Source organism: Pristiophorus japonicus, chromosome 16 (genome assembly GCF_044704955.1).
Source record: "Pristiophorus japonicus isolate sPriJap1 chromosome 16, sPriJap1.hap1, whole genome shotgun sequence".
In the NCBI taxonomy this organism is placed as follows: Eukaryota; Metazoa; Chordata; class Chondrichthyes; family Pristiophoridae; genus Pristiophorus; species Pristiophorus japonicus.
In genome coordinates, this window is record NC_091992.1 from 43,739,027 (window position 1) to 43,761,263 (window position 22,237).

The 22,237-nt window shown below is 45.1% G+C and overlaps 1 long non-coding RNA gene across 2 annotated transcripts in view; it reads left to right on the forward strand.

Annotated features, from left to right (window-relative positions):
* LOC139227030 (uncharacterized) overlaps nt 1–18,252 on the forward strand; it is a 134,785-nt gene extending 116,533 nt beyond the window's left edge. For both annotated transcript variants that reach the window (XR_011587356.1, XR_011587355.1), the window contains one exon: nt 17,883–18,252. This is a non-coding gene — a long non-coding RNA (uncharacterized lncRNA). The remainder of the gene's footprint in view (nt 1–17,882) is intronic.
* The last annotated feature ends 3,985 nt before the right edge of the window (nt 18,253–22,237 follow it).

Sequence of the window (22,237 nt, forward strand, 5' to 3'; positions counted from 1 at the left end):
CCTGTTTGGCAGGAAATTTGAGCTGGAGATAGATCACAACCCCCTAACGTCCCTTTTGGCCGACAACAAGGCCATAAATGCAAATGCATCGGCCCGCATACAGAGGTGGGCACTCGCGTTAGCCGCCTATGACTACACAATTCGGCACAAACCGGGCACCGAAAACTGCGCCGATGCACTCAGCAGGCTCCCACTAGCCACCACTGAGGGGGCTACCAAGCATGCTGCTGAGATGGTCATGGCTGTTGAAGCTTTCAGAAGTGAAGGCTTACCCGTGACAGCCCGTCAGATTAAAGTCTGGACAAATAGAGACCCGCTATTGTCTCTAGTCAAGAAATGTGTTCTGAATGGGGACTGGGCAGCCACGTACAGGGCATGCCCTGAGGAATTTAAACCATTTCACAGGCGCAGGGACGAATTCTCGATTCAGGCCAATTGCCTACTGTGGGGAAACTGCGTAGTCATGCCCCAGATGGGAAGAGAGGTGTTCATCAGAGAACTCCATAATGAACACCCGGGCATTGTCACGATGAAGGCAATTGCCAGGTCACACGTTTGGTGGCCAGGGATAGACGCAGATCTGGAACTTTGTGTTCGCAGGTGCAACACGTGTGCCCAGCTGGGCAATGCGCCCAGAGAAGCCCTGCTTAGCCCCTGGCCATGGCCCGCCAAGCCTTGGTCATGTATCCATGTGGACTACGCAGGTCCTTTCATGGGAAAAATGTTTTTGGTTGTAGTAGACGCCTACTCCAAATGAATCGAGTGTGACATTTTAAATTCAAGCACATCCTCTGCCACTGTAGAAAGTCTACGGGCAATGTTCGCCACCCACGGTCTACCGGACATCTTGGTCAGCGACAATGGCCCGTGCTTCACAAGCACTGAATTCCAGGACTTCATGGCAGGCAATGGAATTAACCATGTCAGAACGGCACCGTTCAATACGGCCTCAAACGGCCAGGCAGAACGAGCAGTGCAGATAATCAAACAGGGGATGCTCAGAATCCAAGGGGGTTCCCTACAACGCCGCTTATCACGCCTCCTGTTGGCCTACAGATCCCGACCACACTCACTCACAGGGGTTCCACCCGCAGAGCTGCTAATTAAAAGGACGCTCAAAACCCGGTTATCCCTTATACACTCCACCATGAAAGAAATTGTCGAGAGCAGGTGTCAGTCACAATATGACTACCATGACAGGAATGCGAGGGTGCAATGTATTGATGTAAATAACCCTGATTTTGTCCTCAACTACGCTGCAGGGCCCAAATGGTTCGCAGGCACTGTGGTTGCCAAAGAGGGAAATAAGATTCTGGTAGTTAACTTACCAATGGACAAATCTGCCGCAAACATGTGGATCAAACAAAAAGGAGGTTCAGCAACCCCATAGAAGAAGCAGAGGAAGAATACGATATAGAGTTCACTCCTCCACAGGTGACTGAACACAGGAACCAAAGGGAGGAGAGCCCAATCACTGCTGGCAGTCCAGACAGGCCTGAGGCACCGCAAACAGCAGACACTCAAGCCAGCGCCCAACAACCAGAGCCCCAACTCAGGCGCTCGACAAGAGAGCATAAACCACCAGAGAGACTCAATCTGTGATCCCAGTAAGACTTTGGGGGGGAGGTGATGTCATGTATTCAACCAGCATTGTAACCCATGTATAATCTGACCTAAGTTGTACACTGTGAGAACAATGAGCATTAGGTGGTGAACTTGTGGGAGACACTCCTAACCTGGACCTGCAGATATAAAAGGGCAAGCTCCACCCACTTCCATCACTTGAGTGCTATGGAATAAAGGACAGGTCACAGACTGACCTTCTCTCAAGCATGGGCCTCGTGTGCATTTACACTGTATAGTAAGGACGTATCAGTTATAATGCTCAAGAATGGGCAAACTTTCAGAAAATACATGGATCAAACAAAGCTGAGGCACACAGATGAGCCAGACTAGTCGGACAAAGAAACCGTCGACGACCAACCAACCTACCAGCAATCTTCAGTGGATTCAAGGGTCATCAGTGAACCCGGAATTTCCATTACGGACTTGTTCAATAAAAATGGATTTGCAATTTCTGACATGGCCACTGCCACCCTCAACAAGTCAGCTATCCAGCCACTAGCCACAACAGACTCCACACGTTCACCCAAGGCCGGAATCGAACTGAGACGATCAACTTGGGAGCGTAAAGCACTGGACCGTCTCAACCTGTGAAAAACTATGATAAGATCTCAGAGGAGGGTATTGTCAAGTATGTACATGCTGTTTGCAGCCACCAGATGGTGTCATTGTTGGAGGCCACTGAGCAGCACGCACATGGTGCTGCTCTGGTATAAAAGGCCAGCCATTTTGAGAGTCAGGCACTTTGGGCCAAAATAAAGCAGAGTCAAGATTGTACCTTGTTCAGTTAAACACCACTCAGTTTGTACCTTTATTGCATACATAACACTGGCCATCTGCTGAAGACATTGTGTCCCACCCTCCAAGCCGCGGCCGACAACTTCAAAGGTGCCAGTTGCAGAGGCGGCTTATGACAAATATGGATGCTCGCCAGAGGAGAGACCTCAGACGGTGAAGCAGGAGGCCGTACAGTCAGAGGGTTTACCATGAGCATTATTCTTACCTTGAGATGTCCGAGGACCACTGCCTAAGAAGGCTGGGGTTCAGCAAAGAAGTGGTGACGGAGCTCTGCCACCTCCTGCATTGTGCTGTAAAGAATCACTAAAGGACACCATCATCCTCAGCAAACAATAATGGAAAGCAGACCCCTTGAAACATGATCACCCACATTCACATGCAACTATTCACATGACTTCATAATGGAACAAGGACAGCATCTCTGGCCAGCATCACACAGTTCTTTAATGGCTCATGCAAGTGCAACTATTTACATTAGTTCATGGTCGAGCAAGGACACCATTTCTGGCCACTAGCACACACATATATAGTGGTTCTTTCTCAGCGGCCCAGGAGAGGTGAGAGCTTGGGGCCCAGGAGAGGCAAGAGTTCGGGATCCAGGATTGGTGAGAGTTCGGGGTTCAGGAGAGGCAAGAGTCCGGAGTCCAGGAGAGGCAAGAGTCCGGGGCCCAGGAGCAGCAGAGTCAAGGAGTGATGGGGTCGAGGATCGGCGGGGTTGTGGGCCAGGAGTGGCGGTGTCAAAGTCGAGGATCGGTGGGGTCGTGACCCAGGAGTGGCGGTGTCAAAATCGAGGATCGGCGGGGTCGTGACCCAGGAGCGGCGGTGCCGAAGTTGAGGAGTGAAGGGGTCGTGAGCCAGGAGCGGTGCTGTGTATAACAACAGCGGGGTCGAGGCCTAGGGATAGCACAGCAGAGCTTGGTCTCCAGTCATCTTGGTTAACCCTTGCCACTGGTCCAAGGCCTTGCTCTGTCAAGCCCATGTGGTGGCTGGTATGCAACAGCCACTCCACGTTAAAAGAATTCACACACAAGCATCTTCCAGCCTTCATGATGTAGCTCAGGACCTAGAATGTCAGGTCCCTCATTGAATCACCTGTGAACTCATCTTTTTCTGGTGTGGAAGCGGGTCATCCTCGACACTATACTACTATTTAGCGGCTCTTTCTCAGTACTTTCCCACCCCTTCCCTTCTCTGCACTCCCAGGTCGACTGCTCCTCCTCAATGGGGTCTCAGTGCCTGCAGCAAGGTTGATAGAAGGTCACTGTGTTGGTGTCGCTGTCACAGCTGATATCCTAGCAGGACGTTCCACACCAGCTCGGGCCCCGGAAAGCCCGGCTACAGACTGCATCATCTCAGCATGGGCGGCAGCACTCTGTGTTGGATGGGTTGCAGAGAGTGGCAGGGGCAAGGGCAGAATGATGTCATCCTGAGAGAAGACATCATGTTCCAACAGGCCCAACACACTGCTACTCCCCTGGGGCAGAGCCTCAGCATCTGGAGGTTTCTGGTTGAGCACAGATTGCTGCTGTGCTTCGCCAGCGTTAGTTCCCTGTGCAACTGATGGGACCCCAGACACGGTGGCAGCAGTCAGTGCCTGCGTGGATTCAAGTTGGCTCTGCATCAGGGCAGACTGCCATTGCAGCACACCACAGAGCTGATTGATGCCATCACACACTGATGACATGACAGTCTGCAGACCTACCATAGCGTTGGCCTGGTGCTCAATGGATACTGCCCCTGCCACCATATCTGGGATCCCATGGTCACTTGAAGCATCCAAAATCCATTGGTATTGACCAAGGATGGGCTCAATGGGCTGCTGAGATACAAATGCAATCAGTGAGGCAGCCTCCACCACACTCAAAACAAGTGCATCGACAATCTCGGTCAGCTTCCAGGGAGCTGCCCCCCGATTGCCCTTCCCTCATGGCATTGCTGCAGGCCACTGGGTCCCAGAGCATCACCCATCTCCATCTCCCTGACCATACCTTCTGACAAAGAGCTGCTGGCCGCTGTAAGGACACTGGATCCTCTGTCACCTACAGAGAGGTGTCCTCTGCCTCCTTGTCCTCTCCACCATCACTTGCAGTGGAAGGCTGACGTGCAGGCCCCTGGCTGCCTGAGTCATTATCTGAAAGCAGAGAAGAGTGGTTAACTGCAGGGGAGGGTGCCACGAGTGGCAAAAGCATTCGAGAATGGAAATTTCATGGAAAGAGTTGAAGGATTGTGGTGTCAGGCCTAAGTGGCCTGTTGGATACTGCAAAGGAACTCAACATACCGTCACTGTCCCCGGGGAGGTCGGCCTTACCCACCACTATAGCACCAACTTGAATGCCCAACAGGGCTGAGACGCGTTCCTCCAATGGATTGAGATCCTGGAATTCAGAGACCCCTCCTGCAGTCCGCATCTGCTCCCTGTGGCTGTGGGCGAGCTTCTCCTGTAAGACTAGAAAGAACGTTTGAGTTAGAGCCCTTCTATCAGTGTGTCCCAAATGCCTTACATAGATTAGTAGATGTTACTGTATGAGCATCTTCACAGTTCGATGTAACTTCCATTTGCTGCGTGGACTTGCTGTGGCAATTCTTGAATTAGGGGCTAGGACTTAACAGGAACAGGGAAGCTACCATCTTCGAGACACATATGAAGAGTGAGGCGTTAACAACATGAGAGGTGGGTCTGCACAACCGAGTAGCAAGGTTCACAGCATATGCAGGCCCTTGCAGTGGGTGATACTTCAAATGGGAAGCTTGTATTTGGCCTCACCCACATAGAGCATGGATTCTGAAACACTACATTGAGCAGAGAGTGCACATTGAGCTCAGAGAATATTTAAGATACACATTTAAAATACTCACCCTCATCAGGCACGCCATCTTGTTACACTTTTTTCAACATTGAGTGTCATTCCTGGCCACCGTGTCACTCGCAGAAACTTCTCCTGAAATTTACCCCCATATCCCTCTGAAAGTTTGTGGTTATGGTCTCCTCCCAGCCTCTGTCCTGAGCAACTCCCGCCACCTTTCCAGGGCATCAAGGGGTGCATCCATGGCAGCGTCCAAGAACCGGTGGGCATGCTGGTGACTGCTGCTGCTAGGTCTGCCATCCTCACCATCTGAGTGAGTGCATAGGAAGCGAATATAACCATGAGGAAGCAGCTGTATCAGACAAAGTTGAAGATCCCACACAGGCACTGACAGCCAACTATCAAACGAATTACCACTTTGCGTACTTAAGTTCTTTGTTACAACCGGCAGCAGACATCTGGGCCGCAATTTCCCCTACCTCAGTGGGTCCAGTGTGGCCGGGTCGGTGGCAGGTCTTGACCTCGCTGCTGGCTCCAGCCCGCTGTGTAAAAATAATTTACGTTGATTGGGCTTGGTAAGCCCGTCCAGCACGTTTTCCAGCCAATTGCAGGAAGTGGGTTTGATTACATCCCTACCCTACTCTTACACATCCTTACTCACACCAACTTAACTTGCACCGCCACCCATTTCCCTCTATCTACATTATCACTTCCCCATCTCACTAGCCACTCCTCATACTCACTCTCATCCTAGTGCAATCATGCCAACAAACAACACACGAGGGTAGGCACTTTTGTCTTTTAGCCAATGTTCATGTAAAGTTTCTTTTAATCTGCTGTCAAACATTGAAATCTTTATTTTCAACACTTGGCATTCTTGAAGAGATTTGTATGTACCTTTGGAAGTGGCTTACTGAGTTGCAGTGAATGGTGAGGCTTAACAGTACTCCCCACAATGGTGATGAATGTGAAAGGAATGGTTTGGGCATTGTAGTGATGCTTTATGGCGTTGGTGTAGGGTGGTGCCAACCTGGTGCATCATGTGGCAGCAAGGGTGTGCAAATTAAGTAAATCTGGCTCTGGTGTCCAGGGCAGCAATGCTGTCGGGTGCTGATGCCCTATTACTTGTGCAGCATCAGTTGATTGCGGAGAAGGTTGGTGCTGTTGTTGCTGCTGCTGGTGTGCCGATGCTGCTGGTGTTGGGGCTGATCGTGCTGGAATTCCGAGGACCAAGATGAGATTGTTTAAGGGCACTGATGCTAATGTAATAGATGGCAAGTGAACTTGAGATAACAGAAGCGATCTGTCAATGTTGAGAGAGGTTGATCCAATGAGATCACACTGGAGAGAGAGATTGCCCCAAGCACTTGCAACCTACATAAAACTCAATTTGCCTTCCAAATGCATTAAGCAACAGCTTTTGATCTTGGAGAGTGAACAGCTCTCTAAGAAAGGAAGGAGAGAGAAAATGGGGAACAACAGACCAGTTAGCTTGACATCAATAGTAGGGAAAATGCTAGAATCTATTATTAAGGACGTGATAACAGGGCACTTAGAAAATAATAATCGGATTGGGCAGAGTCAACATGGATTTCTGAAAGGGAAATCATGTTTGACAAATCTGTTAAGAGTTTTCGAGGTTGTAACTAGCAGAATAGATAAGGGGGGGACCAGTGGATGTGGTATATTTGGATTTTCAGAAGGCATTCGATAAGGTGGCACACAAGAGGTTATGGAACAGAATTAGGGCTCATGAAATTAGGGGTAATATACTAATATGGATTGAGGATTGGTTAACGGACAGAAAACAGAGAATAGGAATAAACGGGTCATTTTTGGGTTGGCTGGCTGTAACTAGTGGGGTGCTGCAAGAATCGTTGCTTGGGCCCCAGCTATTCACAATCTACATCAATGATTTCGATGAGGTGACCAAATGTAATATATCCAAGTTTCCTGATGATACAAATCTAGGTGGGAATGTAAGTTGTGATGAGGATGCAAAGAGAATTCAAAGGGATATAGACAGGCGACGTGAGTGGGCAAGAACATGGCAAATGGAATATGATGTGGAGGAATTAAGAAAGCAAATGTAAGAGGATTTCAGTGTAAGAGTAAAGACGTCTCATTGCAATTATATAGGCCCCAGTGAGACCACACCTGGAGTAGTGTGTAGAGTTTTGGGGCCCAAAATTCAACATCCCCAAAGGGATGGCTACTTCGGAGATTGGGCGGTCAGGTACTTTTCCCTCCCCGAACCATATTCAACTCGGGGAGGAACTGAGCAGTGTTCACTTCTGCCAGAAATGGTGCAGTGAAGCTGCTGTAAAGGTAAGTTTCCAGCAGTGAGCTCTGTAGCATGTAGGCCACTGGAAAGGGACTACCACAGTGAAATTCACTGAAGTAAAGGTAGGACTTTTACCGGCAGTGCCCCGCAAGTTTACGATGCGGTGCTTCAACGCGACACCTCTGGGGCTCTTTGGTAGGTAAATAGTTTTTTTTACTTATAAGTGTTTTATTTCATTTTCCAGCATCCGCAGTATTTATCTATGAGGAGAGATTGAGTAGACTCGACCTATATTCTCTAGAGTTTAGAATAATGAGAGGTGATCTCATTGAAAAGTACAATATTCTTACAGGCTTGACAGGGTAGATGCAGGGAGGATGTTTTCTCTGGCTGAGGAGTCTAGAACCAGGGTTCACAGTCTCAGAATGAGGGGTCGGTCATTTAGGACTGAGATGAGGAGAAATTTCTTCACTCAGAGGGTGGTGAATCTTTGGAATTCTCTACCCAAGAACACTGTGGAGTCTCAGCCTTTGAGTATATTCAAGACAGAGATTGTAGTGTATCTGTAAAGCATGCACTCCCATGTTTCGCCACCAGGGAGCGCATCCCCTGAAGTCCCAAGGGATCCCTAAGGCCTGTTCCTCACTCTGGAGTGTCTTAATAAAGATTGAGGTCACTGTTACTTTAACGTCCCTGTGTGCAGTCTCATCTGTACTAGGAACACAACAACTGGCGACGAGTATACGAATCCAACGCAAAGATGCAGCAAACTGTGGGCATCCTGGAGAAGTTCTCGGAGGGTGTCGAACGGCTAGACCAGTACTTTGTAGCCAACAAGCTGGATGGAGAAGGAAGCCCTGCAAAAAGGAGAGCGGTCCTCCTCACGGACTGTGGGGCACCGACCTACAGACTCATGAAGAATCTTCTGGCTCCGGTGAAACCCACAGATAAGTCGTATGAGGAACTGTGTACACTGGTTCGGGAGCATCTTAACCTGAGGGAGAGTGTGCTGATGGCAAGGTACCGGTTCTACATGTGCCAGCGATCTGAAGTGGCGAGTTATGTCGCTGAGCTAAGGCGACTTGCAGGACAATGTGACTTTGATGGCTACCTGGAACAAATGCTCAGAGACTTTTTTGTACTGGGCATTGGCCACGAGACCATCCTACGAAAACTTTTGACTGTAGAGACACCGACCCTCAGAAAGGCCATTGCGATAGCACAGGCGTTTATGTCCACCAATGATAACATCAAACAAATCTCTCAGCACACAAGTGCGAGCAATGTTCATAAATTAACTGTAACTGTGTTTGCGAGCAGAAATGTACAGGGCAGAAACCATGAGTCTGCAACTGCCAGCTGGCCTTAGGTGACCCAGATGACTCAGAGTCCGCAACAGAGGATGAATGCAAGGCAATTCATACCTTGTTTGCGTTGTGGAGGCTTCCATTCAGCCTATTCATGCCGCTTCAAAGGGTATGTTTGCAAGAGCTGTGGAATAATGGGGCACCAGCTGCAAGCTCTGCAAAACCTGCTAACCACCATGTGGCAGAGGAAGATCGGTCCATGGTGGATCAAAGTAATTCAGAGCCTCAGAGAGAGGAGGCAGTTGCTGAAGTACACGGAGTGCACACATTTTCGACGAAATGTCCATCTATAATGCTAAATGTAAAATTGAATGGCTTACCCGTAGCCATGGAACTGGACACTGGCACTAGCCAATCCATCATGAGTAAAAATATGTCTGAGAGACAAGGCACTCAGACCAGCCCTGAGCCCTGTGATATATTCACAGAGCACAAGCACACACAGCTTCCTACATGGCAGGCAACTCTCTTGGAAGCCTCCGGAAATCTGCCGGGTTCTGTTTAATTATTAATGGTGCAATTGCAGTACACAATACGTCCGCATCCATAGTGTGGAGCTACAAACATTACAAGCTTATAGACATTACACTTCTCCCTCCTCAATGAAGAAGTTATTATAAGAAACATCATTCATACCTTTCATGTTTATACATAACACAGGATACAAACTTATTTTTTTTCCATATTTACAAATTTAACTTTACCACTTGTTTTCTGTTTCGAAGAGGATACCTGCGCTCTCGAATAGAACCTTCCAAACATGGTGTTGAATCTAAACTCATTCGAGGCTGATCCTGAGGAACGTTTTCCTCCACGGAATTTCCTTGATTTTCATTTAAACTCACTCTAACTTCAGGCTCTTTGTTTTCCTGACTCAGACCAGACTTTCATTCTGATTCTCTCCTGGATTTGTTTCCAGTACATTGGATTTAGGATTTGCTACTGGTGTATCAAAACTATCTGATGAGTCAGAAATAATTGAATCAGTCCCACCTTCAACTCCTTCCATGTCTGTAGGTAAAATATGATCAATATGAACAAACCCAACCTATCTATTATCAAACATCTTTACCAAATATGTGCGAGGACCACATATCCTAACCACTGTTCCTGGTAACCACTTTAACCATTTATGGTGATGGTGCTTCACTCTTGCCTTCTGGTTTAATTTCATACTTCACTCTTTTACTCTACCTCTATCATGATTCTCTATCTGTCTTAATTGTGTCTCTTCTACGGATTGTGCCAAATTTGGCTTTGACAACGAGAATCTGGTTCGTGGCTGTTGTTTGAGAAACAACTCTGCTGGTGTTCTACCAGTAGTTGTATGAGGAGTATTTCGATATGTAATTAAAAAATTAGCCAATTTGTGATCCAATGACAACTGTCGTTTCCTTGGATTTGGATCTAACATTTGTTTTATGAGGGCATGTTTTACAATTTATACAGTGCGCTCTGCTGCACCATCGAAGCAGGATGGTATGGTGGAACCTTGGTATGTTTCACACCATTTTTGCTCGTGAATTGTGCAAATTCTTCTGAATGAAATTGTGGCCCATTATCTGAAACAATTTCTTCAGGGAAGCCAAATGAAGAAAATAATTTTCGCAAAATGTCCAATGTTTTACTTGTTGTTATTTTCCACATTGGAAACACCTCAACCCACTTCGAATGGCTATCAATCACAATGAACAATTATTGTCCTTCTAACTTAGCAAAATCAATATGTAGCCTTTGCCGTACCCTGGAAGGCCATTTTCATGGCTGTAATGGTACTAGTGGTGGTTTCTTGCTTATCGATTGACATGTCGTACACTAACTCACGATGAACTCAATATCTTTATCATGACCTGGCCACCATAAATAACTGCTTGGTCAACCAGGTGCTAGTCATGGAGGTCTCCTAATAATTTGGACCTGAATTTATTTGGTATAACCACTCTTGCACCCCACATGATACAATCTTTATCGACTGATAATTCATTCCTACGAATGAAGAATGGATGTGTATCTTTGTCTGTTATTTGGTTTGGCCATCCATTTGCAATATACTCATACACCTTTGACATCACTGGGTCACGTTTGGTTGCTCTACCAATCTCTTCAGCTGCGACTGGTAGTTCATCAATGTATGAAAAATAAAACACTTCTTCCCTATCGGGTGTAACTTGTGATGGGGAAAGCAATCTAGACATTGCATCAGCATTACTGTGATCAGCTGATCATCTGTATTCAATATCATATGTATATGCTGACAAAATCAAAGCCCATCTCTGCATTCGGGCTGCAGCTAATGTTGGAACTGGGGACTTTGGATGGAGGATTGCTGTTCGGGGCTTATGGTCTGTAACGATGGTAAACTTACGACCATACAAGTATTTGTGAAACTTCTTGACCCCAGAAATTAATGCCAAAGCTTCCCTTTCAATTTGCGCATGATTACTCTCACTGGCACTGAGAGTGCATGAAGCAAAAGCAATTGGTCTTTCCTCCCCATTATGTAATACATGAGAGATTACTGCCCCAACTCCATATGGAAAGGCATCACATGCTAGCTTAATCTCCTTAGATATGTCATAGTGAACTAGCATGGTGCTCTCTACCAATTTGCTTTTACACTCCTTGAATGCTGTATCGCATTCTTTTGACCACTTCCAATGGACCTGTTTTTTCAAAAGTTTATTCAGTGGATGTAATACTGTAGCCAAATTTGGTAGGAATTTCCCATAATAGTTCAAAAGACCCAAAAATGAACGAACTTCAGTGACATTCCTGGGAGTGGGTGCCTTTCTGATCGCATCCAATTTTTCCATGTTTGGATGTAAACCATCTTTGTCTACTCTGTACCCTAAGTACTCCACTGAGTTTTTAAATAACTCACACTTATGAGCAGACACTCGTACTCTGTGCTTCTCTAGCCGTTTGAGGACTTCATTCAATATGTTATTATGAATTTGACTATTTGGTGCTGAAATTAGTATATCATCCAAATAACATACTACCCCTTCAATACCTTGCAAAATCTGGTTCATCTCCCCTTGGAATCTGGCAGGGGTGGAAGACACTCCAAACGGTAGCCTATTAAATTGATATAGGCCTAGATGAGTATTTATAGTCAAACATGACTTGGACCCCTCATCTAGTTCAAGCTGTAAGGAGGCATTCATAAGATCCAGTTTTGAGAAGATCTGACCACCTGTCAGTGTTGTGAACAAATCTTCTATATTCAGCAATGTATTGGGGACATTACCCTCTAGAACCTGGCTTACGGTTACTTTATAATCACCACACAATCTTATCTTACCATCGGACTGAGGTACAACAACAATGGGTGTAGCCCAATTACATCGATCTATCTTACAAATAATATTCTCAGTCTCTGGTCTTTTGTGTTCTTGCTCAACTTTCTCCTTGAGTGCATATGGTACAGAACATGGCTTGTTGTAAACCGATCTAGCATCTTTCTGTACCCTGACACTCGCCTTAAAGCCTTGGATCGGACTGCCCGTTTCGCAGAACACCTTCGGATATTTCTTGATAACCTCATCCGTTGATGAAAATCTCGCTTCCACATAGAAAATCTTACTCCAATCCAGCTTCAGTGAGCTCAACCAATTTCTTCCTAGTAAGGCAGGCTTGTCTCCTTTCACTACTATTAGAGGCAAGTTCTGAAATTGATCTTTATATTTCACTGGTATGGTGATACGCCCTACCACAGGAATTTTCTCTCCCGAGTAGCCTCGCAGCTCTGTCTTGGATTTCTCCAGTTGGAAATCACGCAATTTGTCGGGGTACAGCGACTCCGGTACTACACTCACGGATGCACCCGTGTCAATTTCCATTGGTATCTTGAATCCTGCAACATCTATGTGGATTTGGATGCTTTCTGAATTGCTGTCCGTTAACCTCGTGCTCCTGATGACGTGTAACTCTAACATCTCCTCGTCCTGTTGTTGTTCTTCCATGCTATGTAGTCTCTTGGGATTTCTACTCATAGCTTTGAATGCTGGACTCATAGCTTTGAACACTGATTTACCCTTCAGTCGGCATGCCTTCGTAAGATGCCCAGTCTTTCTGCAGAAGAAACTCTCTGCCTTCTTTGAGCAATGTGTTGTCCCAGGCACCTGTAGCACGACTTCAACGCTCTGTTAGAATTTCTAGTTTCTGAGATTTTGTGCCCCCACCGTCTTTTACTTTGAACCTGCAGGTGACTTACCTCGGTTGACTAACGATATGTAATTATTATTTAATTCTCGGGAATATTGTTCGGCCATGCCCATCGACCTCGCTGTCTGACAAGCAATCTCAAAAGTCAAGTCATCCGTCGTCAATAACTTCCTTTGATCGCATCATTTTTCACCCCACAAACAAAACAATCCCGTAATGTTCGGTTTTGAAAGTTTCCAAAATTACAGTGCATCGATAACTTTTTTTAATGCTACGATGTAATCACTGATACTCCATCAGTCTTTTGATTCCGAATCCCGAAACGATAGCTTTCAGCAATTTCTAACGGTTTGGGGTTATAGTGTTGCTCCAGCTTCATTAAAATCTCTTTAGGCGTTGTGTCCTTTGGCTTGTCAGGCACAAGCAGATTTACAAGGGTTTCGTATAATGCCGGGCACGCTTCCGATAAGAAGATCACTTTCTTACGTTCCAACACATCCCAGTTCTGGACTGCATTGTCTGGAACTTCGATTATGTTATTTGCAGTGAAATACATTTCTAGCCAATCCACATATGCTTTAAAATGTTCCCTGTCATGTCTATATTCCCCCAAATGTCCGATTACATCTGCCATTTTAATCACACTTAGTGCTGTATTTTACCTCGGATTTTTGTAGCTTTTTCCAAAGACAGAAACTTCCAAAGTCTCTCTGCCGGCTGGCTGAATCCTTCACCAAGAAAATTTCAAGCTTTAAATCATCAGAAAAATCATATCCTCGTCGCCAACTGTGATATATTCACAGAGCACAAGCACACACAGCTTCCTATATGGCAGGCAGCTCTCTCGGAAGCTTCCGGAAATCTGCCTGGTTCTGTTTAATTATTAACTGTGCAATTGCAGTACACAATACGTCCGCATCCATTGTGTAGAGCTACAAACATTACAAGCTTACAGGCATTACAAGCCCCATCCACACGAAACTGAGAACGTACACCAAAGAGCTCATCACTGTCCTGGGCATCACCATGGTCAAGGTCACCTACGAGGGCACCGTGCATGAACTGCTACTCTGGATTGTCCCGGGCAATGGCTCTACACTGCTTGGAAAAGCTGGCTGGGCAAAATCCGCTGGAACTGGGATGACATCCGAGCGCTATCACATGTCGATGAGGCCTCATATACCGAGGTTCTTAACAAATTTCCTTCCCTTTTTGAGCCAGGCATTGTAAACTTTTCCAAGGCGAAGATGCAGATCCACTTGGTCCCAGAGACACAACCCATTCACCACAAGGCGCGAGCGATACCTCACATGATGAGGGAGAGAGTGGAAATCGAGCTGGAAAGGCAGCAACGGGAGGGCATCATCTCCCCAGTGGAATTCAGTGAGTGGGCCAGCCCGATTGTTCCAGTACTTAAAAGTGATGGCACAGTCAGGCTTTGCGGTGATTATAAAGTAACTATTAATCGTTTCTCGCTACAGGACCAATACCCGCTACCTAAGGCAGACGACCTATTTGCGACACTGGCAGGAGACAAGACGTTCACCAAGCTCGACCTGACTTTGGCCTACATGATGCAGGAGCTGGAGGAGTCTTCGAAGGGCCTCACCTGCATCAAAATGCACAAGGGACTGTTCATCTACAACAGATGCCCGTTTGGAATTCGGTCGGCTGCAGCGATCTTCCAGAGAAACATGACGAGCCTACTCAAGTCGGTACCACGCACAGTGGTATTTCAGGTCGACATATTGGTCATGGGTCGGGACACCATCGAGCACTTACAAAACCTGGAGGAGGTCCTCCAGCGACTGGATCGCGTAGCGCTGCGGCTGAAGAGGTCGAAATGCATCTTCATGGCAACAGAAGTGGAGTTTTTGGGGAGAAAGATCGTGGCAGACGGCATTCGGCCCACAGACACCAAGACAGAGGCTATCAGGAATGCGCCCAGGCCACAGAACGTCATGGAGCTGCGGTCGTTCCTGGGACTCCTCAACAATTTTGGTCACTTCCAACCGGGGTTAAGCACCCTCTTAGAGCCCCTACCTGTATTATTGCGTAAAGATGAGAACTGGGTATGGGGAAGAAACCAAGTAATTGCTTTTGAGAAAGCCAGAAACATTTTATGCTCCAACAAGCTGCTTGTATTGTATAACCCATGTAAAAGACTTGTGCTAGCATGTGATGCGTCATTATATGGAGTCGGGTGTGTGTTATAACAAGCTAACGTTGCGGGGAAGTTGCAACCTGTCGCCTATGCCTCCAGGAGCTTGGCTAAGGCCGAGAGGGTCTACAGCATGATTGAGAAAGAGGCATTAGTGTGTGTGTTCGGGGTAAAGAAAATGCATCAGTACCTGTTTGGTCTCAAATTTGAGCTGGAAACCGACAAGCCCCTCATATCCCTGTTCGCTGAAAATAAGGGGATAAATACTAATGCCTCAGCCCGCATACAAAGGTGGGCACTCAGGCTATCAGCATGTAACTAGACCATCCGCCATAGGCCAGGCACCGAGAACTGTGCGGAAGCTCTCAGTCGGCTACCATTGCCCACCACGGGGATGGAAATGGCGCAGCCTGCAAATTTGTTGATTGTGGCACAACCCGCAGACTTGTTGATGGTCATGGAAACATTTGAAAATGATAAATCACCTGTCACGGCCCGCCAGATTAGGACTTGGACCAGCCAAGATCCTTTGCTGTCCCTAGTAAAAAACTGTGTACTGCATGGGAGCTGGACCAGCATCCCCGTTGAAATGCAAGAGCTAACCAAGCCATTCCAGTGGTGAAAGGATGAGCTATCCACTCAGGCAGACTGCCTGCTGTGGGGTAACCGCGTAGTGCTACCCAAAAAGGGCAGGGAGACGTTCATCTCGGATCTCCACAGCACACACCCGGGTATAGTAGTGATGAAAGCGATAGCCAGATCCCACGTGTGGTGGCCCGGTATCGACTCTGACTTAGAATGCTGTGTATGGCAATGCAGCGTGTGTGCTCAGTTGAGGCAGAGAGGCACCATTAAGTTTGTGGTCCTGGCCCTCCAGACCATGGTCGAGGATCCATGTCGACTATGCGGGCTCGTTTCTCGGTAAAATGTTCCTGGTGGTGGCGGATGCTTTTTCAAAATGGATTGAATGTGAAATAATGTCGGGAAGCACCGCCACCGCCACCATTGAAAGCCTGAGGGCCATGTTTGACACCCATGGCCTGCCTGACATACTGGTCAGTGACAACGGGCAATGTTTCACCAGTGCCGAATTTAAAGAATTCATGACCCGCAATGGGATCAAACATGTAATCTCGGCCCCGTTTAAACCAGCCTCCAATGGACAGGCAGAGTGGGCAGTACAAACAATCAAACAGAGCCTCAAATGAGTCACAGAAGGCTCACTCCAAACCCGCCTGTCCTGAGTACTGCTCAGCTACCGCACGAGACCCCACTAGCTCACAGGGGTGCCCTTGGCTGAGCTACTCATGAAAAGGACACTTAAAACCAGACTCTCGCTGGTTCACCCCAACCTGCATGATCAGGTTGAGAGCAGGTAGCAGCAACAAAATGTAAACGATGGTCGCGCCACTGTGTCATGGAAAATTGATTTGAATGACCCTGTGTATGTGCTAAACTATGGACATGGTCCCAAGTGGATCATGGGCACGGTGATAGCTAAAGAAGGGATTAGGGTGTTTGTAGTCAAACTAGACAATGGACAAATTTGCAGAAAGCACCTGGACCAAACGAGGCTGCAGTTCACAGACTGCCCTGAACAACCCACAGCAGACACCACCTTTTTCAAGCCCACAACACACACCCAAAGAATCAACGACACCACCCCGGACCAGGAAATCAAACCCATCATGCCCAACAGCCCAGCAAGGCCAGGCTCACCCAGCAGCCCTGCAGGGCCAACAACACGCCAGCCCAGTGAGGGCACAGTCAACACACCAGAACAGACATTTGTACTGAGGCGGTCCATCAGGGAAAGAAAGGCTCTTGACCGCCTCACCTTGTAAATAGTTTTCACTTTGACTTTGTGGGGGAGTGATGTTGTGTATCTGTAAAGCATGCACTCCCATGTTCCGCCACCAGGGAGCGCATCCCCTGAAGTCCCAAGGGGTCCCAGCATCCATTGGGGGCACTGTATATAAGCCGGCCCCTAAGGCCTGTTCCTCACTCTGGAGTGTCTTAATAAAGACTGAGGTCACTGTTACGTTAACCTCTCTGTTTGCAGTCTCATCTGTGTTAGGAACACAATAGAGATCACTAGATTTTGGGATATTAAGGGAATCAAGGGATATGGGGATAGTGCAGGAAAATGGAGTTGAGGTAGAAGATCAGCCATAATCTCATTGAATGGTGGAGCAGGTTCGAGGGGCCGAATGGCCTAATCCTACTCCTAATTCTTTTGTTGTTCTGGGAGCTTTTATAGCACAATTGCAACTGTCTAGTAAAGAAATTAAGTCATGGTCACACATCTCCCAATGCCCTTACTTGACGTGATCCCTGAGTAAACATCGTGGTCAACCTGGTGAAATGGTAAGTTTAGCTCAAAATTATTTTTAATAAGCTTTTCACAAGGTCTTAATGACTTAAATTGCCTCCCCCACCACTGCGTGTCAGGTCTGTTCAACGTTGACAGACCCAACATCTGGGAATGTAGCGTGGTGGCAGGTTGACAGCGGGGTCCCGATCTGCTGTCAATCATTTAAAATTTAACAGCTGACCCGTCACCGATTCTGTTCTCTGAGTGCCGGCAAAACTCCGGCCAAGATTTGAGTCTGTGCCGCTATAAGAATGTATTGATGTTTGGATTGCTGACCGACATTAACATTTTTGATGCTGTGCAGGAAGATTCTGCTGCTGGTGTAAATGAGAGAAAGGAAGTGTCTAACGTGAATGGATCAATGAGTAGATAGAAGCAGAGGAACAAGCCCTCACCGGGGCAAAGTGTCTAATTCTGAGCGATTGCTGAGGAAATGGCTATGAACTAAGCTGGATGTCCCAATGGAATTTTCCTCTGCTAACTACTTTTTGAACAAATGTGCTGTCAACAGGATGCAAACCACAAGCACACAGAATTTTGCAAAATGATTAAGCTTTGCACTGCACAGCTTGTACAATGCTCATGTTTCAATCATATGAATTTTAATAATGCCTGTGATATTTTTATGGCTTTTTTAAGTGTTCTGGTAGTGTTTTGCTGTCCTGTTTCATTAAAAATGCTTAATTCGAATTATTGGGCACTATGGAATTATTTTGAGCAAAAAAACAACTTTGAATTAACAGGCGTAAACTAATAATATTGATAAGTTGCTTGTTTCGATGCTATGGTTGCAACAAAAAGGAATATTGTTCTAAATATACAGACGCACTTGACCGATGAGAACCATGGCTAATTCACTAAGGCAATAAAGTCAGCAAATGTCAAGTACAGGCAATTGCATATGGAAATCATGTTTCACTCTGAATTATAGGGGTTATTCCACAATATAGCACTCCAGTGGGGAGCAGTGCTCATCCGCAATTTCTCAAGATGTGCTTCCTGCAAGTGCTTCTTCCTGCTGGAAGCATCGGATGGCAAAATCATCCCTTATATCAAGAATTTTATGTGCATATTTATATATATATAAAAGAATATTTAAAAATAAATGGACAATTTTCAACACAACAGAGAAAAATCAGCCAGGAAGACTGTCGAGGGGCCTGGGCTATTGTAGTACATGAAACTAACAAAATACTTTGTGATGCAAGGAACTACAGAAAATGGATACATCACTAGAATGAAAACAGAATACAAGTGAAAGACTTGCTGATGTTTGTGCCAGCAAAGAAGCCTGTGAAAGACTCAAAAAATATAAAACATTTCCATATGCAAGGGACTGCAATACACATTCAAACAATTCATATCAGTATGAATGCTTAAAATTGTAATTTGTGATGCAGAATTGAATACATGTAATTTACCTGAATCAAAGGGTAGTTCTTTGTTCTGTGAGGTGGCATAGTTGGACTACCTCCTATTCAACCCGGGTAGATTTTATTTGGCCCTTTTCTCATGTCTCTGTTTCAAAATGAGTTATTGAGCTCAGTTTTTTTGCCTGGCCACTTCATGTGTCATTAATGTGCTTTCTGCAGTCTTATGGGGTTCTACCAACTTTGAAGACTTTGCAAAATATCTTTGCAACAGTACACCCACCCCTTCAGTAAGTTTCAGGTGTTGATGGTTGGGTTTTTGTGCCCAGAAATGAAGGTTCACATTTAACAAGCTGATTGATGAGGATTTTCACTGACGCATTGAAATACTTTAGGTTTTTCCACGTCTTGCTTGTGAATCGTGAAAAATCTTATTGACCAGGGTCAAGTGACTCACTTCTCGGAGTTAAGCTTGTTGAATCCAGTTATTACTGAACTGATCAGGAATCTTGTTTTTCCAGTGATGGAAAGTTTGAACTCTCCAGGGGAAGGTTTAGTTTTGGCATGCGTGATGATACAACAGAGAATAACAGATGGATAATTTCATCAAAACCAATTGAATATCCACCTGGACATTGACTCCATCCATAACCTGGGAGATTTCACCCATTAAGTTTGTTTCAACTTAACCAGTAATGCAGCAAAATTCACTATACTTTCAAACATTGTGGAATATAAAACCTATTAATTTTCTTCTGACATTCTGTATGATAATCTGACTGGCTAGTTTATTTTTTATCTATTTCCAGTGCCTTTTTCCTCCTCAAGGATAATGCGTAGTCCCACTTCAGATATAGAACAATAGCTACAGTGCCTCTTCAACTTTTTTAACAGTTTCTAGAATGTTCCATCACGTTTATCTGTTTCTCCTTTCATTAATATATTTTTTCAGAAAATGGCTTATTTCTGCTCGTTGAAACATGCAATATAAGATGTATAGAAAACAATATTAATGGGACTGCTTATATTGGTCATTACAGCAATGTTAAAATATAATAATTTACATTGGATTGTAGTTAATTACACTGATGACTAATGTTAAAACACTAATTTTATATTGCAAATGTAATTTTTGAAATTTGTTTACTAATCCATAAAAAAAAGGTTTATAACTATGGGTAACAATAAAACCTAATTGGAATTGGGATTATGGTATGTAGGGTAGTAAGGTTGCAAATTGTGAAAATGGAAGGCTAGCTTATGTTAAAATGATCTATCTCCAATAATTCGCTAATTGAAGCCATTTGATTTACAAATGATAGCAGTATATTAAATGTTTGTTTGAAAATAGTGTGGAGTTGACCCCATTTACCACTTTAAGCTTACCACCTAACGTGCCATTTACTGATGCCATTAAGAGCCAGAAATTGTGCTCCCATATGCAGACGCAAACACAGAGTGGAACGTCAAGATTTTGATCCATAGGTTGGTTCTGCACCAGGGACAAAAGAAGCTTGTGGTTCTCCATGGGGCAAAACTCATTATCTACAGTTATGGGACAGAAGTTCACCTAAAGGGCTGCAAGGGTTTTAGAAAGGATAGAGTAGGTCAAAGGGGAGAAGGGGTTCTTATCCAGCCTCCATGTGGAGGAACATCTGGCCAACAATGACCACAACATTATACAATTCCAATTGACCAGTAGAACTAAAGGTACTGAGAATCTACAACTCATACCAGATTTCAGCAGAGCAAACTTCACCAAAATGGCAGATGATTTCAGACAAGTAAATTGGCTAACCCTACTAGGTGGTGATGAGACGGATGTGGAATACAAATGGAAAGTTTTTAAGAACAAGATAAAAAATATGGAAAACAAATATGTATCCAAAGTCAAAAGAAGGAAGTGTGTTAAGAAAAAGCCAAGGCGGCTGACTAGTTATGTACAAAGACAAATAAGATGTAAACAAAAATGTTTCTGTAAATTAAAGGCATTTAAATACTCAACTAAACAGAGTCGAGTACAAGGAACAACTAAAGAAAACAAAGGCTGCTATTAGATCAGCAAAAAGGCTAAGCTAATGGAAAAAAGGATCTTGAACAATTGTAGAAATAATGGAAAAAGCTTTTTCAGTTATATGAAGAGTCAGAGAACTATCAAAGACTGTATTGGGACATTGAAGAATGTTCAAGGACAGGTTACAAAGGACTCACTGGTGTGGCAAAAATATGAAATAAGTACTTTGCATCGGTCTTCACCTTTGAAGCTGATGCTCACTATTAGAATGTAATAATGTTACTAACAAAACTAGTTATTATAACATAGATGAACATATTGTTTCAGAAAGAATTAAGAACTTGAAAATAGATAGAGCAGTCAGACCAGATGATATCCACCTGAGGGTCCTCAGGGAGATGGAACATGTGCTGTGCGAACCCCTAGCCTGTATTTTTAATAGCTCACCGCACTCTAGAATGGTTCCTATAGACTGGAAGGAGGCTAATGTGGTCTCCATCTTTAAAAAAGGTGACAAGACAGACTCAGGTAACTACAGGCCCATTAGTTTAACATTAGCAGTAAGTAAGATACTTGAAGGAATCGTTAGAGATGCAATATATGAATACTTGTATAGAGTGGGACATATTATGTACACCCAACATAATTCTATAAAAAGAAAATCCAATTGTATTTTTTGACGAAGTTACAAAGTTGGTGAATGAGGGAAGTCCAGTAAAGATTGTCTACTTAGATTTCCTTAAAGTTTTTGATAAGATGCTGCATAAGAGACTTCTCTGTAAGGTCGAAGCCTCTGGTATTAGCGGTAATATATTGAGCTGAATTTTGAACTGGTTGGCAGGACATAGGCAAAAAGTAGTTATAGATGCATTTGGATCTGTTTGGACATCGATCACCAGAGGTGTCCTGCAGGGATCAGCGTTGGGACCGTTGCTCTTTACTATTTTTATTGATGATCTGGATGTAGGTGTTGGGGGCACGATGTGCAAATTTTCAAATGATACCAAGATCTGTGCGAGTGTTAGAACTGTAGATGATGCTCATCTGTCAGGCAGATCTTAATGTGTCGGGAGATTGGGCTCAAGACTGGCAAATGATGTATACTGGTGCAGAGTTATGCATGTGCAGGGAAAATGCTCAATATCCATACACCCTTCAGGGAAAGGCATTAAAGATGGTGGAGATAGAAAGAAATTTGGGCATTCTAGTGCATACATCATTAAAGGTACATGAGCAATGCCGTTTGGTGATAGCTAGAGCAAATAGAATGTTGGG